This window comes from Prionailurus viverrinus, chromosome B1, assembly GCF_022837055.1.
Source record: "Prionailurus viverrinus isolate Anna chromosome B1, UM_Priviv_1.0, whole genome shotgun sequence".
NCBI lineage: Eukaryota > Metazoa > Chordata > Mammalia > Carnivora > Felidae > Prionailurus > Prionailurus viverrinus.
Window position 1 is genome coordinate 151,814,434 of NC_062564.1, and position 16,575 is coordinate 151,831,008.

A 16,575-nucleotide genomic window follows, 5' to 3' on the forward strand; every position below is an offset into this window, starting at 1 on the left:
ACTTGCCATACTTTGGTTTTGTCTTGGTCTGGTCTTTGGCCTAAAAAGGATTCTAAAGAAACTACAATTCTCTTCTTGCCTAGAGATGAAGGCAGATGGTATTGAGTACATTTAGTTCTTCAACAACAATTTTCTATAGCATTAGCAGTAAATCTACCATTTGCAATCTATTGTCTATTTAAATCTATTTAATTTACATTTAACAAGACACCTCTTATTCTTGTGAGTTAATTAAAGAGTTAGTAACTATTAAAAGGATACTAATTGAAATGCAATAAATAACCGAGTTGGTGTGTAATTAACCAAATTTACATAAGTAATAAACACAGTATTGCAGGCTTCCAGAATCAAGTTGAACTAATGCTGATAGTCTAATCTCATACAAGAGCAAACATCTAGGCTTTAATTAGCATAAAACAAAGTAGCTGTAGCAAATTAATTGTATATAATTTTTTTAAGTAACTGCCAAAGAATAATGTAACTATGCCTTATGTGGTCTTTTAACATCATGGTGATCCCTATTAAACTTTCAATGTCTCTTTTCAGGAAGAGAACACGTTCAGATAGGGGGCAAAGGATCACTCCCACCTTCATAGGATTTGTCATTCTCTCTAGCCACAGCAATTGGTTACTTTTTGCATCCCTAGTTTACCCTTCATATGCCCTTCAGTACTCCATCTCCTACATATCATCATCCTCAATTTAAGAAATGTTTCTGTAGGACTTTCACAGCACATTCTAACTTAGGAGATCTATGCCCCTTGCAACTCCCTAACTTATTATGGTCTTGTGCATTTATGATATGATTTCATAGAAAATATATAGCTCATAGGTCTTAACAGACTTTTGAAAATAATCTCTTTTTTCTCCAGTGTGTGTGAATCTGCCTATAAAACACATTAATGCATCATAAAATGAATCCTAAAACTCCATCTGTGTGTTATTTTGGTGATGTAGCATGTCTTATTCAAGTAAATGGCCATGATATATTCTAAAATGAGGAGAAGTGGAAGAAAGAATAGAAGCCAATAGTAAACCAAAGTACTTTAGTATTTAGTGTGTGGGTATAGAAGAATATTTGCTGCTGTGAGATTTGTTAAGTATATTCATGGTTTTCCTTCTTTTTGCTAAATTATAAGTCTCCAATATGCAGGCTAAACAGATCCTCTGTTTATCTCTGAAAATGTGGTATTTAGAGTGATTTTTTACTAGTTTGTAACTCATGTACAAATATTCTCCACTTAAATTCTTCTTGAATGTTTTCACTTGCTTGGACGAAAAATTAAGAATTTTTCTTTTAAGAAAAGTTTGTGTTATAATCCTTATACTGATATAAGACCATGTTATAATTAATAGATCATAATGTTAAAATTCACAAAGACTTCTCTGATTTAATTCTAAGGTTATTGCTTTTGTGGTCTAGGTAATCAGTCTTCACTCTCATTGATATTAAAAACAAAAACATTGGGTTAAAAAAATCAGATAAAAAATAACCTCTAAGAGTAACATGGGTTTGGACAAAAATAAAATAGAAATAACTATGATTATATTCTTATTAAGAAGTAAATAATAGTAGCACATCCACCAAATATATTGGTGGTTTCAATAGTAAAAATAATTCATTAGAAGGGGCCAGCTAACATGTTTATTTCCAAAGAATCTGTAGTCTTTAAAAGCAATATTTAAGGAATAACAGCATTATATACTGAAAACACTTTTTTTAAACTTTATTTTGAGAGTGAGAGAGAGGGAGAGCGTGCATGCAAGTGTAAGTGGGGGAGGGGCAGAGAGAGAGAGAAAGAGAGAGAGAGAGAGAAAGAGAGAGAGAGAGAATATCCTAAGCAGGCTCACAGAGTCCCACAAGGGACTGGGCTCGATCTCATGAACCATGAGATCATGACCTAAGATCATGACCTGAGAAGAAACCAAGAGTTAGCCACTTAACCAACTGAGCCACCCAAGAGCCCTTGAAAACCCTTTTTTAAAAGTCTGGTTTAAGCCTTGCAAAAAGTTTCTGTTACTACCATTAAAATTACAAACTTTAAATTGCCATTGTGTTCACCTGGTATGTAATAATGTAATGCAGAGAAGCATTATCTTCATTCTAAATATATTTAAGTCTTTATAAAATAATAAAGACAAAACATATTTAATGGCAACAATAGGTTTTAGGGCTTTCTGCTAAACGTGAGAATAATTTGATCATTTTTCTGAATTATGTTCCCTTCTTGTTTGGTTTCTCAACAGCATTTTATATGGAGACATTTCTTGCTATGGCTAATAACTTGTTTTGCAAATAGCCCTTTTTTCAAATTATAAAGATTGATTATACAATTGAACAGTACAAATATTCATATATTTAGATGTCTGTGAAATTGTTTTTCACAATGTTGAGTAATCAAGTTGACAGATTTGAGTGTGTGTGTGTGTGTGTGTGTGTGTGTGTGTGTGTGTGGCGAGCGCGCGTGTGTGTGTGTATGGGTATATAGCTGTGTTATGCACCCTGTCAGTTACTGGTACGGATTCCATGAAGGTGAAGGCTCTTTGCTCACAATCCATAAACCATATATCCAAGCTATTCTAATTCTTCTCATTTCTTTCCGTTGTCTGGAAGCTTGCATACACTAAGCTAGGGACTCTAAAGCTATGCTTCTGCTGCATATAGATGTTCTGATATTAAAATTTACACGAGGAGTATTTTCCAAATTCATGGAAAAGAAAATAAGAAATAGCATTTTCTAAATTAAGTGTTATTTCTTAACCCTTTGTCATCTGCTATAAGAGCTTGCAGCTACATAGTGTAGGTTAGGGTAACGAATGCTAACAGAAAAACTGAAGGCATGTTTAGAACCGTAAAGCATTTTGTTAGACCAAGTGTGATTTCCATTTGCCTTTATGTAATATTGGCCCTTTCTGCTGGTAAAAAATGATTTATATTTTGAATCCTAAAATCCAATGTCAATATTTCCTAGTGTTCACCAAAGAATGCTTTGATTTCCAGACGCTCAGCCACATGAACACTGAGAATATCTGCACTGAGCTTTTAATTTGACACTTCCTCAGTCTCTTCATTTTCTCCTATTTTCCTCTCTCCAGAATGCTGACTTACATTCTTGCTGTTGGGGATTGAAGTGAAGTAATTCTACCTATTGTCTCCACGGCTAGCTCTAATTTAACTGTTCTGCCCAGGGACAAAATGTAAGCATTCGCTCTCATACCCAATTCTCCAGTAAGGAAAACTGTCTGAAAATCACTGCCTGCCCCTCCCGCAATGTCTGCTGCTATTTTCCTCTTCCAACACAGAAGGTATCTTAGATTTTCTGGGAACAGACTCTGAACAGAGATTTGCATGCACAAAGCTTATGAGGGATACTCTCAGGAATAACATCTGTTGGGAGTAAAGGAAGGAAGCAGGAATGTAGGGAAAGAAGAAGATTACAGTGTGGTTGGAATAATGCTATTGGAATAGTGGCCTTAGCATTATTCCTGCATGGAACTCTGGAGTTAGGGTGACCATCAGAAATGTCTCAAATTGAGGCATGAGCCTGGGGTGATTTACTGTCCCTTCTGATGGCTCATTGGATGACTGCCAGTCCGAGGGAAGCATATAACCTTGGGTGAGGTCACTTTCACCTTCCAAGGTATTCTAGCAGTGCAGGCAAGAATGCCTTCTTCCCAAAGGCAGGTTGTATGGGGTGATGAACCAAAGCATTCAACTGACTACTGACTAGAGTCAGTCACGAAAATTTGCTGGCCTTTCATTTTCCTAATTGCTATGACATAGCTTTCTGTGTAAAGAAGTGCCATTTTGTTTTTAACCATTAAAGTCTTTTAAGACAAATAGTTTAAGGTATTCAAGTAATTAGTTTCAATTATTTGTATGTAGGTATACAGATAAGGATAGATAAAAATGTGGAGATAATCTTATGAAATAAATACTGGCATTTTGAAAGTGATTCCCAAATTCAGGTTATAGCCAATAACCAAATAATGTTGCATCGTGTGCAGAATAGGTGAATTTTTTTTTTAATTATAAGTGTTTTATCCTCACAGATTATCTAGATCAACTAAGTGTTATAAATGCATTTTCTTATTCTTCTGTGGCCTGAAACAAAGGAATATAAGAAAATATCAAATATTACTTATATCTCAATACTAATTATATTGAGCTATAATATGTGTAGGTAACAGGAATCATTGTTTTCTATCTGAGAAATGTTTACTTGGAATCAAAATTGGGGAAAACTACTTAGTATTATAACAGGATATATGGGGTGCCTGCATGTCTTAGTCCTTGAGCATCTGACTCTTGATTTTGGCTCAGGTCATGATCCCAGGGTCTTGGGATTCAGCTCCATGTTGGGCTCTGCACTGAGTGGGAAGCCTGCTTGAGATTCTCTCTCTCTCTCCTCCTGCTCCTCTCCCCTGCTCGCATGCTCTCTAATATGTTTTGTTAAAAAAAAACACAAAAAAACAAAATCAGGATAAGTAAACCATAAATTTATTCTTAGAACTTTTATAAATCTTATTGTGAGAATTAAAATTTTATTATAACTTTCAATCAAAATTGTTGTTTTGATTGCACTCTGTTTAGATAAAATCTATCACCACTTGTGTCTATTTTGAGATCTATTGTTATTGAGGAAATCTTATTATATGACCACATTTTGAGGCATAACTTTGATTTGTACCATATTACTTTCTCTTCCTGTACTCCTATAGCCAATTGAGAATTCTATCTCAATATAATAAAGCAGATTCCATCATTTGTAATGAAATAAACCTGCTATGGGTTTTATTGAAGTGAGGATAAATCCTGAATATCCACTTATGATTCTTACATTTATTCACTCAAAAATATTTATTATTCACCTATTATGTACGTCACATTTGCCCTTAATCTGTTGGAGTATTTGGAAGTCTACTGAAAAATTATATATCCCAGAAAGGTCAGTGGAACTGATGATTAATAGATTCACTTTATAGAATATCCAAATTAGCTATTTCTAATGTCCAGAAAATATAGAAATTTAATAAATTGAATTACATATACTTAAGTATTTAGTGTCAAATAATTTCTATTGTTTAGCCACCTATTGTATCATGTATTTGGTTTGTAAAAATCATCTACACTGGAAACACTGGTGAGCAAAGCATTGTATTAATTTGTGGTGGCATCTCATTCATACTGTTTTAGGCAAAAGGTATTCTAAAAAGGTGAACAATTCCAGGAAAATGGTAGTACATTTGCAGTTTAAAGTTTTCCCACAAGTCAAAACTATTGAAACCTCAGACTGTTCACTCTAGTGTTAAGGTGAAGTTGGAACAGTTACATAGTTTTTCAGGCATTTTGGAGCAGTAATCTAGTAGTTCACTGCTTGAATATTGAAGTGTCACTTCTGGGAGTAACAGTCCTACTGAGTCACATCTTATAATTGGAAAAGCCCGACTCCTAAGTCAGAAACACATTTGTATGTTACATTTTCAATGTGTTGGCACTGGCAGTTATAGAACTTAGGAAATTTTATGTTCTTGTACAATTTATACAGGTAATGGATTTATTCATCCTCTTTTTTTTTTCTTTTTATATGTAACGTTGATTTAGGTGATACCATACATTTAGGTGTATTTTTAATTCTATAGCAGTCATTACTCTAGCTTTAAGAAAGAGCAGACAATTTATGTTCAAAAACTCAGATCATAATAGGTTATCTCTTACATTTTGAAAGACTGTGAGTTTTCACCTGCCACAAATATCTACAAATGCTCTGTTTAACACAAGTGTATTCTGCAGTGGGCAAATTTGCACATTCATGAGTTACGCACAAGTCTCCTATGAAATACGGAGACTACCTGTCTCTTTCAGAAAAGGCTGCAACTAGTTTTCTCTCCTTGTCATCCCTGGGTCTGAAATGGCAAATGGAAATTAATTCTTTTCAATGGATTATTACCTTAGAATAACTGATAGAAATTTCAATGAGTGAAAAGAACCCTTGGCTGAGAAAATATTGTGGCTAGGGGCACCTGAGTGGCTCAGTGTGTTAAGCATCCGACTTTGGTTCATATCATGATCTCACAGTTTGTGAGTTTGGGCCCCATGTCAGGCTCTGTGCTGACAGTTCAGAGCCTAGAGCCTGCTTTGGATGCTGTGTCTCCCTCTCTCTCTGCCCCTCCCCTGCTCGTGCTCTGTCTCTCTGTCTCCCTCTGTCAAAAATAAATAAACATTAAAAAATTAAAAAGAAAATATTGTGGCTAGGGAAATATTAATTATTCTAAATATTATGCTTTATCAAAAGCACATTCATAAACAAGTAGACAAATTTAGAGAGGTTAATAAAAATTACTAAAGATATGCTTTGCAAATTTACTTTAGTTAAAAGTGTCCTATCTGAGTTAAGTACCATGTCACGTAGAGGACCCTGAATCCGACCTTGATTTAGGATTCTATACTCATGAGCAACTCCTGAAATAGACTACTTATTTTAACTGGTAATTATACACACACACACACACACACATACACACACAATAGTGATATTCTAGTGAAATAGAATTCTTGTGTACAGGACCTACCTTGCATCATATAATTAAAGTATGCTGTGTCATCATTATGACTGTTGTGTTGTAGTTTGGGCTCATTAACGCAAAACATTGCTCAAGGTATTTAACTTCTGAGTTTTGAACCTAACTGAAAAGAATAATTACAAATGCAATGTGTAAATGAGGTAGAATCACGTTCTTCTGAGTTTGCTTTGCTTAATCTATTTAAAATGTCTGTGAGTTGGACTTGCCCAAACCTTAACCATAAAAAGGACAAAACACTTTCACAAGCCGAAAAACATTGTAATTTATAAAAAATAATACGATGCCCATAGGGGACTAACCTTAAATCAATGCCAGGTTGGGTTTCGAAATATTTTTAGCGTGTTTAAGTTGTACAAGATTTAGATGCTTTGCAGAGACATAATAAAAGATGACAGGTTAATTAAATATTGGAGATGTGCCAAAACACAGATCCCTCCTCATCACAGGGTTCAGCAGGTGCTTCCTTCTCAAGTGTTATATCTCAGTTGTAGGGAAGTTCACAAACTAATTAGGATCATGCTGGATGACTGGTTATTACTTGAATAACTTGGTATTCAGGGTTTAGGAATATTAACATGATATAACACTGGAGGAGCATGCAAACATTTACTAATAGAGTTTGTATTAACCCACGCAAGTGCTATGCTTGTTTCTTTGTGTGTTTTTTGTTTTTGTGCTTTTTTAGAAATTTCACTTAAAATGAGCAGAAATAGCACATGGGGAAACAAAGATACAAAAATCTGTCTCACAAAAAGCAACCAAAAGTAAATCTAAGAGATCATTATTTCCTAAACTTGTGATAATGCGGTTAAGGGGTTGTTATATTGCAGGGTTAGCTTTGTCTGAATATTATCAGTTCCTTGATGATTTTTTTGATAGACCAAATAATCTAAATTATAATCTTGCTTACACTAGAGTATCAGAATTCTAGGAACTTCTTAGAATTTTCTAATCAGATTATCTCCGTTTATATTTTCTTTTTTATCTGTTTATACACTCCCACCTTCCACAGATGAAGATCTCTTTGAGGAACTTCATCTTTCATGTTTGCCAAGAAAATCTAGTATCAGAATAATTATAAGAGAAACTCATTAAGTATTTAAGGTAAATTAATAACAGATTACAATGTTAATTATAGATCACTTACTTCAATGTATAATTTTTATATTATTGCAATTTATAATTAGTAACAGATTATATAAATTGAATTTTTAGTAGGTTAACTTTCTATGTGTTGAACTCAATTGCCTGAGGGTATCCAAACACATCTTTATTCCTCATACAGAATCTCTTGTAAACCCTGTATCTGTGGATTTTCAGTGAATCACACATACAAACACATACTATAAACACTGATTACATTTTTATAACCTTTTTCTTTTCATTCTGAAGTGCAATCAAGTCTCATTTCTGTGCACCCAACCCATGCCATATAAATAAATCTATATTAATGGGGCACTTTAAAATAGAGTCATAACAAGAAAGAGTAAATCACACAAAAAGTCAGTCATTTATATTTACCATTTAGAATCTCTTCACTCAAAGGCATGCATATTTTATAAGGAAACCATAACTGCACCAGATATTGGAGAGAAAATTATGACTCTGCTTGACCATGTGGTACCAGACAAATGTACCAGTTTTGGGTCCCAAAATGGTGAAATGCCTTCAAGCCAATCTGAAAGAAATAATAACAATTTGAAATAATGTGTGCTTAGTTTCCATTTGTACACCTCTGAGTACACTATTAATTTTGTGGTTAAAGGGCTATTACAGAAAAGAACAGAATGAAGTAATATTCAGCAGGTGCTAGACAATATGTGCACACGATAAGCATCAGGGAGCCACCTGGGTTTGTCTAACTCCAGCCAAATCAATCTTTTATCCAATAATGAAAGATGATTCAGACATAGAGGGAAAGAGAGCACAGCATTGTATATTATTCCTAATGCAGTGATATACTTTTAGTGCAGATTAACTATTTGAAATCTCTCTTCCTCTCACTCTCCGTATACATATATTTATATACACAGATACATATATATGAAAATATCAATCTGTATAAATATAGATAACTGTATTTCTACAGGCCTTCTTCGAAAGTTGAAATGTCCTAAAAAGAACTGGCGAGGCTGGATACAGCCTTTCTTTTCTCTAGTATTGAATTAAGAAGGAAAATATGTGTCATTCCCCAAGCAATAGCAATCAATAAGCATTTATAGCATGCTTATTAATATTTTTGAGCATTATTAATGGTGGCTAGATCTGTGTAATTAGTAGCAGGTTATAGAATTAATTTATTTGTTCACCAAAGATTTAGGGAGTTTAAGCTGTGTCCAAGAGAGTTGCTACTGTGTGGTACATGGGATTTGGTTGTGTCTTAGTTTCTTTCCTTTCATTTACAAAATAGAGACAATAATAGTTCTATTTATTGAGGTTGTTTAGGAAGATGTAATAAGCTGATACAAAGAAAATTCTTGGAAGAATGTCTATTAGCACTTAGTAAGCACTGAATATATGGTAGACTACAGATAACATGCTATTTTTTTTGTTTTGATTAAAGAGATAAGCTCTAATTTTTTTTTTATGTTTATTCATTTTTGAAAGACACAGACAGAGCACAAGCAGGGTTGGGGCGGAGAGAGAGGGGGACACAGAATCTGAAGCAGGCTCCAGACTCTGAGCTGTTAGCACAGAGCCCGACGTGGGGCTCAAACTCACAAACCGCAAGATCATGACCTGAGCTGAAGTCAGATGCTCAACCGACTGAGCCACCCAGGCACTCCAAGAGATAAGCCCTAATTAAATCTTCTTATACCAAATGCTGAGGGTCTGTCCACACTTCTTAGTTTACTAGATACTATTTAAGTAGGAAAGACAGGTATTTACCAGGGGTTAGAATATTTTTTCCCTGAAATAATATTACTTTGATAGACATGGACTTTTAACTCTGTGAAGGCATTCTTTGCAGTGCGAAAGATGAGCATGATGATTTTTAAGATTATGGCTTGCCAATTTTTTTTTTTCTTTTTGGTCTTTTCTATGGTCAGCAGCTTTTTTATCCCTCAGGTTATAGAAGAGGTAGCACACATCTCTGATATTACTTCACAGGTGATAATGCTGTTTATAAACCATCGGTGAGAAATGGTTGAATACCAATGTACAGTTTGCCTTACTTGTAGGAGGTATGAGAAAAGGTTAATACAGGGGATAAAAATGCTGTTTCCAGTATCCCAGTGGGTATTAGAGCCAAGCAGCTGAATGCTCTCATCCTTGGTAAGAAGCATGAGACTTGAGATGTAATAAAGTTTTATGATTTTGGTAAAATCATTAAATTCTCTGGGCCATTCTGTTATTATCTTAATGATGAAGACGCTAGTTTAGTAAGGTACCATTGAGTACTAAAATGTTAGTATCTGTTCTGGTACACTTTTTGTAAGCTAAAAGAATGTCTTTCCTTTTACAGTTTACTGCAGTAGATGTGGAGTGACAATCATTCCTAGTTTTCTGAGTTCATCATAAACAAACTAAATATTTTTATGAAAAGTGTCAATAAAAATCCCAGAAATGGTTGTGCTACCAAACAGTGTGGAGCAGATGATATATCAATATTTAATTTCCTACTGCATTAGATCTCTGCCTCCAAAGAAAATTATAAATTACTATAGATGTTTTCTGAATATGTGCAGCTCCATTCTTCACTGAACAAACTAAGTTGAAGAATGTAGCTTGAAGTGTATTGAAAAATTAAAAAAAAATTATTAGGGGAAGAAGAATATTTTTTCCTGGTCTAAAAAATGTATTTAGAGAATATGCATCAATTTAATTTTTAAACCAAATTTGTTACAAAATGTGCTAAGGCAGTGAACATGTTTTAAACGGTGTTCATCTTTTTAAGGCGGGAAATAAGTTGCATTTACAATTTAATTCTAATCCATTTGGTTAGACAAGTTAAATGTGAGAATGTAAATAGAGAACCTGAAGAGAAGAGGAAAAAATCTCTTTGGAAACAGGCTATTTTTTTGTACCACTCTGTTAATTTGTCAAGACAAGGGTGTGAGCAAATTCAGGGTCAGAATGATTTATGGTGATTCATTCATTTTAATTATCTCTCTAAAGTTTTGAATAAACACTACTCAAACTCTTTTGGTCTTCTCTTTTTGGTTAATGGGACTTTTATAAGAACATTGCATTGTAATTAAGTGATCAAATTCAGGCTGCTACAATAGAAAAAGCCATAAACTGCTTTCAGATTTCAGGAAGTGCAAAATCATCTCATTTCCTCTGACACCATAACTTTTATTGTTTGATTCATGCTTCTTCAACCTTTCTACCTCGTTTCTAAAACAGACCTTAGGTAACATTGAAAAAAAAAACTAGAATATATAGAAAACTAGAAACAAAGAGAAGATTGTTTCTGGGAGGATAATGAGAATCAACTGAGATTCCAAAAGAAAGACACTTGGTCATGGAGAAGAGGACGATAAAGAAAAGCTCAAAAATTTTGCTCATTTATTTCAACACTATAGAAGTTTTCAAATCCAGTTTTATTGCTTAGGAATGAGCATTTGAACCACAAATAATGGTCCTTTATTTTTAGAAGGTATCCAGGATTAGATATAACAATGCCTTCCTGTGCTTCAAAGTAACTTATTCCCCCAAGCAATCATGATAAATAGAAAAGCCCACCGGCATCTGAAACATTTAACTCTTCTATTGAGTTTCCCAAGTGTGTGCTCATTTTCCCCAAAGTAAGATTAAAAACAATTGTATGCAAACATTTCTGTGTCTTACACTATTCTAGTTTCTCTGAGGTATAAACAATAAATTTCCCCAGTGCCTCACTCATTTCCAGATCTTATTCCAAAAGAGTGCACAAACTAATTAAGAAAAATGCATTTATTAAAAAATCCTGGGAATTTTTTGTTATCTCAGATGAGCACAGTACTTTGCAACAATTAAAAGCCTGCTTCGACCTGCATTAAAAGCTTTGCTAAGGGGCGCCTGGATGGCTCAGTCGGCTAAGAGTCCAACTTTGGCTCAGATCATGATCTCACAGTTCATGAATTTGAGCCCCGGGTCAGGTTCTGTGCTGACAGCTCAGAGCCTGGATCCTGGAGCCTGCTTTCGATTCTGTGTCTCCCTGTCTCTCTGCCCCTCCCCTGCTTGTGCAAGCTTTCTATCTCTTTCTCTCTCTCTCTCTCTCTCTCTCTCTCTCTCTCTCTCTCTCTCTCTCAATAATAGATAAACATTTTAAAAAAATTAAAAAAAACTTTGCCTATAGTAGCATCATATACTTTGTTACTTCCAACTGCTTTGATTTGAGCATATATATTTTAAAAATTGATTCCTGCAAAGTTTGAAAGTCTAGAAGAGGGGAAAAACCCATTATTAGCCTTAGAAATTCTATTTCTATCATTTTAAGGGTTAAATGTAAGATCTTTTACAAAGATAGACTCAAAGTCTAGGAAGTTAACACTGATTCAACTACCAGTAATCCAAAGTGGGGAAGAGCAGAGAAATGCCTTCAAAGACATAGACTAAAATCCCTTAGGGAAAAAGAAACCATTGAGATTTAGCAGCTTAGAAGAACTGCATACCATGACAACTGAAGATACTTGTGGTTCTTCGAAATGAAAAACATTTCTTAGTTTTCTTACTAGACCAATAAGCAGTAGTCTAAACAGAAGTAGCTGAAGCTAACTCATTTGCATTTCCTTACGGACATGTGTGTGTAAGTCTGTTCTTAAGAAAAAAAATCAGAAGATGAAAGATAAATTAAAATCTCATCTTAACCATGTATCTTCAGATATTGTGCACCGAAAGGTACAAACCTCATGAAATCTTTCTGCGGGATATGTTATGACAAAGAGGTTTTAAACTCCTCAATGTAACTGACAACGAGGCAGGTGATTAAAAAGGAAGGAAAGACTATAAGTTACAAGCATGATGAGAGAGATACTCAGATTTCATTAATTTACACATCTTTCTTTCCATGTTTCTCCTTGCCCATGCTGGCTCTAACATGCTGTGCCCAGACAAGGACTAATTTTCTCACCGCTCCTTACATATAGGTGAGACCATTTGAATATTTCTCTCTTAATGACATTTGAAGCGAAGGAATATATGACACTTTGAAGCCAATGATTTTAATTATTTTCCAGCCTCTTCTTCTCATTTTAAACTCACCTATGTTGGTGTTGGGAATCCCAGGTGGATATCCTACACTAAAATTATGACGAGTTGCTTATATTGTACATGAGCATTATGTCACTGGGAAAATTATTTCTTGAGTCACTTGAATGAAGTGGCTACTGATGATGACTTCCATGTAGCAAAGCTACAGCCTGAAGATCTGCTGCTTGATCTGACATAAGTTCTGAATTTGGGGGCTTGTGACAACTTTATTTCTCACTTTAATTAATAAAAGTGCAATCTGTTTTTTTTCCTTCAGTCTCCACTCTTTAGTTAGCATAAGACAGTCCCTGAGGGACTGATTATCCCTGAAAATAGAAAGAAGGGCATCCCCGAGCTTCTAAGGCAGAAAGCCAGATGCAGCCAGCCTTCTCTTTGATCATTTTATTATAATTTACATCTTCATTCATCCTAATCATTTTTAAGATGGGATATAAATGTGTTTGTTTCCAAGTAATCCATCTTTAGAACCCTAGTTTAACAATCTCTGCCTTTCTTATAAAATGTTAATGTTTTATTTTAAATCAAATACTAAGTTATATTGAGTACATTTGATCAGAAAGAAATTTGTCATACTGGTACATAGAAATTTTTGAGGTTATTAATAAATACATAAGTTGAATGTGATTCACTTTTTCTTGGAGGTATGTGTGGAATTCTGCATCTGCTTTTTTTAAAATTTTTTTTTAACGTTTATTTATTTTTGAGACAGAGAGAGACAGAGCATGAACGGGAGAGGGTCAGAGAGAGAGGGAGACACAGAATCTGAAACTGTCAGCACAGAGCCCGACGTGGGGCTTGAACTCACGAACCCGCGAGATCATGACCTGAGCCGAAGTCGGACGCTTAACCGACTGAGCCACCCAGCTGCCCTGCATCTGCTTTTATATTGAAATATTACACAGTACATCCTCAGATTTGGAAGATGTCATGGTGAAAGTGGTGGGCAGAATAATAAACCCTTAAAAATGTGCTAAACACAATCCCTGGGATGAGTATATTGTTACTTTACATGGCAAAGAGTCAAAGGGCCTTGGCAGAAATGAATAGGGATATGTATTCTGAGATGGGAAATTATCCTGGATTATCCAATTGACCAAATCTAATCACATGAGTCCTTAAAAGCATGAAACTTTCTTGGCAGAGTTTAGAGACATATGTGACCATGAAGAAGGGTCCAAGAACTGAAATAGTGCTGCCTTTGCAGATTAGAGAAGGAGAGCCCAAGCTAAGGGATGTATAGATCTCTGGAAGCTAGAAAAGGCATGGAAACAGGTTTCCCCTAGAGCATTCTTGGGAGGGGGGAAACAGCCATCTTGACATCCTGAAATCTGTGTGGGACTTTTGACCTTCAGAAATGTAAAATAACAAATTTGTGTTGTTTTAGCTGCTAAATTTCTGGTAATGTGTTAGTATGGCAGTAGAAAACCAACATAGTAAATAATTTACATAGATTATAAGGAGATACTTGTGAAGGCACCATGTCATCTTGAAGATGAAGGACAAGAATAAAACAGAAGAAGAATTCTCAGAGAACCAACTGCACAAACAGCATATCATGGAGTCTCTTAGGGGAGTCCACATCTCACTAATGACTTTTAAAGGAGCAGTATCATTTGTACACAAAGGACACTCTTAACGGGACAAAGACAGTATGATCTCAAATTTGGGAAAAGCATGAAGTTGAAGGATTTTGGGTGATAAAAGAAGATGCATCAAGTATGAAAATATTTAAAGTAGGATGCCAGCCTGTTTTTTTTTTTTTTTCTCACTGATACTCTTACCAACAGGACAGTAGACTAAGTATCCATGATTCCAATTAAACCTGGAAGTCTCACTCACTGTAGCCAGCCTGGATTGTGCCTTCTCCCACTGCCTGGTCTCTGCATCCACTGCCGCCACCTCCACCTCCACCAACGGCAATAGTAGAGGAGATTGCTGGGCTCGTCATTGACAATGGCTCTGACAAGCTCAAGGCAGGCTTTGCTGGGGGTGATATCCCCTGGCCATTTTCCTGCCCATGGTTGAGTGCCCCAGCAACAGGGCATTATCGTGAGCAGGGACCAGAAGGACTCCTACATAGGTGATGAGGCCCAAATCAAACTGGGCATCCTGACCCTCAAGTACCCCACTGAACATGGCATTGTTACCAACTGGGATGACATGGAGAAGATGGCACCATACCTTGTACAAAGAGCTGTGTGTGGCTCCTGAGGAGCACCTCATGCTGCTGACCAAGGCCCCCTTGAACCCAAAGGCTAGCCATGAAAAGATGACTCAGATCATGTTCCAGACCTTCAATACCCTAGCCATGTACATGGCCATCCGGGCTGTTCCCTCTTCGTATGCTTCTGGCCACGCCACTGGTATTGTCATGGGCTCTGGGGATGGGGTCACCCACACCGTGCCCATCTATGACGGGTACACCCTGCCCCAAGCCATCCTGCATCTGGACCTGGCTGGCTGCTACCTGATGGAACCACCTCATGAAGATTCTTGGGTAGCTTGACTTACAGCTTCACCATCACCACCGCAGAATGGGAAATTGTGAGTGACATCAAGGAGAAGCTCTGTTATGTTGCCCTGGATTTCGAGCAGGAGATGGCCACTGCTACCCCTTCATCCTTCCTGGAGAAGATCTATGAGCTGCCTATGTGCAGGTGATTACCATTGGCAGTGAGTGGTTCTGCTGTCCTGAGTGCTCCTCCAGCTCTCCTTTCTGTGTATGGAGTCCTGTGGTATCCACAAGACCACCTTCAACTCTATCTTGAAGTGTGACGTTGATATCTGAAAGGACTGCTATGCTAACATGGTGCTGTCTGGTGAGACCATCATATACCCGAGCATTGCCAACAGGATGCAGAAGGAGATCACAGCCCAGCCTGATGAAAATCAAGATAATCTCTACTCCTGTACTTAAGTACTCTGTGTGGATGGGGGCTACATTCTACTGTCTGTCTTCCAGCAGATGCAGATCAGCAAGCAGGAGTGTGATGGGTCTGGCCTCTCCATCATCCATCACAAATGCTTCTAAACGGAGGACATGTGTAGCATTTACTATATGAGTGAATTCTGAGGTATACATTTGCCCAAAGGTATACACCTCATGCTAGCCCCATGAAACTGGAATAAGCCTTTGAAAATAAACTTGTCTTTGAAGCTTGTATCTGATATCTGCACTGGATTGTAGGATTGATTGATTGATTGATTGATTGATTGATTGATTTTGCATGTGAAATTCCAGTTTTCTAATACCATTTAATGAAGATACTATCCTTTCCCCACTGAGTATTCTTGGCTCCCCTGTCCACTATTAATTGCCCATAATTACTCTTGAGCTTTGCATTCTGTTCCATAGAGTCTATGTGTCTGTTTTTATTCCTATACCATACTGTTTTGATTACTATAGTAATTATTGTAGAATAATTTGAAACCAAGAAGTGTGATGTCTACAACTTTATTCTTAATATTGCTTTACATTTCAAGGTCTTTGCTGGTACCATTTGAATTTCTGTGAAAAATTCATTGGGATTTTGATAGAGATTGCATTAAATCTATAGACTGGGGTAGTATTTTTTTAAAAATAATATTAGCACTTCTGATCCATGAACACAAAATATCTATTTGTGTTTTCTTCTATTTCTTTCATCATCTTATATTTTTCAGAGTTGAGATCTTTCTCCTCATAGGGTAAATGTATTCCTAAATATTTCATTATTTTTGATGCTTTGGTAAATGGGATTTTATAGATAATAGGTAGATAGCAGATATGTTTTTCAGACATTGTTGTATAGA

General features: G+C 36.0%; 1 pseudogene; it reads left to right on the forward strand.

Moving 5' to 3' along the window:
- Positions 1-15,814, forward strand: part of LOC125164882 (actin, clone 302-like) — a 150,358-nt pseudogene extending 134,544 nt beyond the window's left edge.
- The last annotated feature ends 761 nt before the right edge of the window (positions 15,815-16,575 follow it).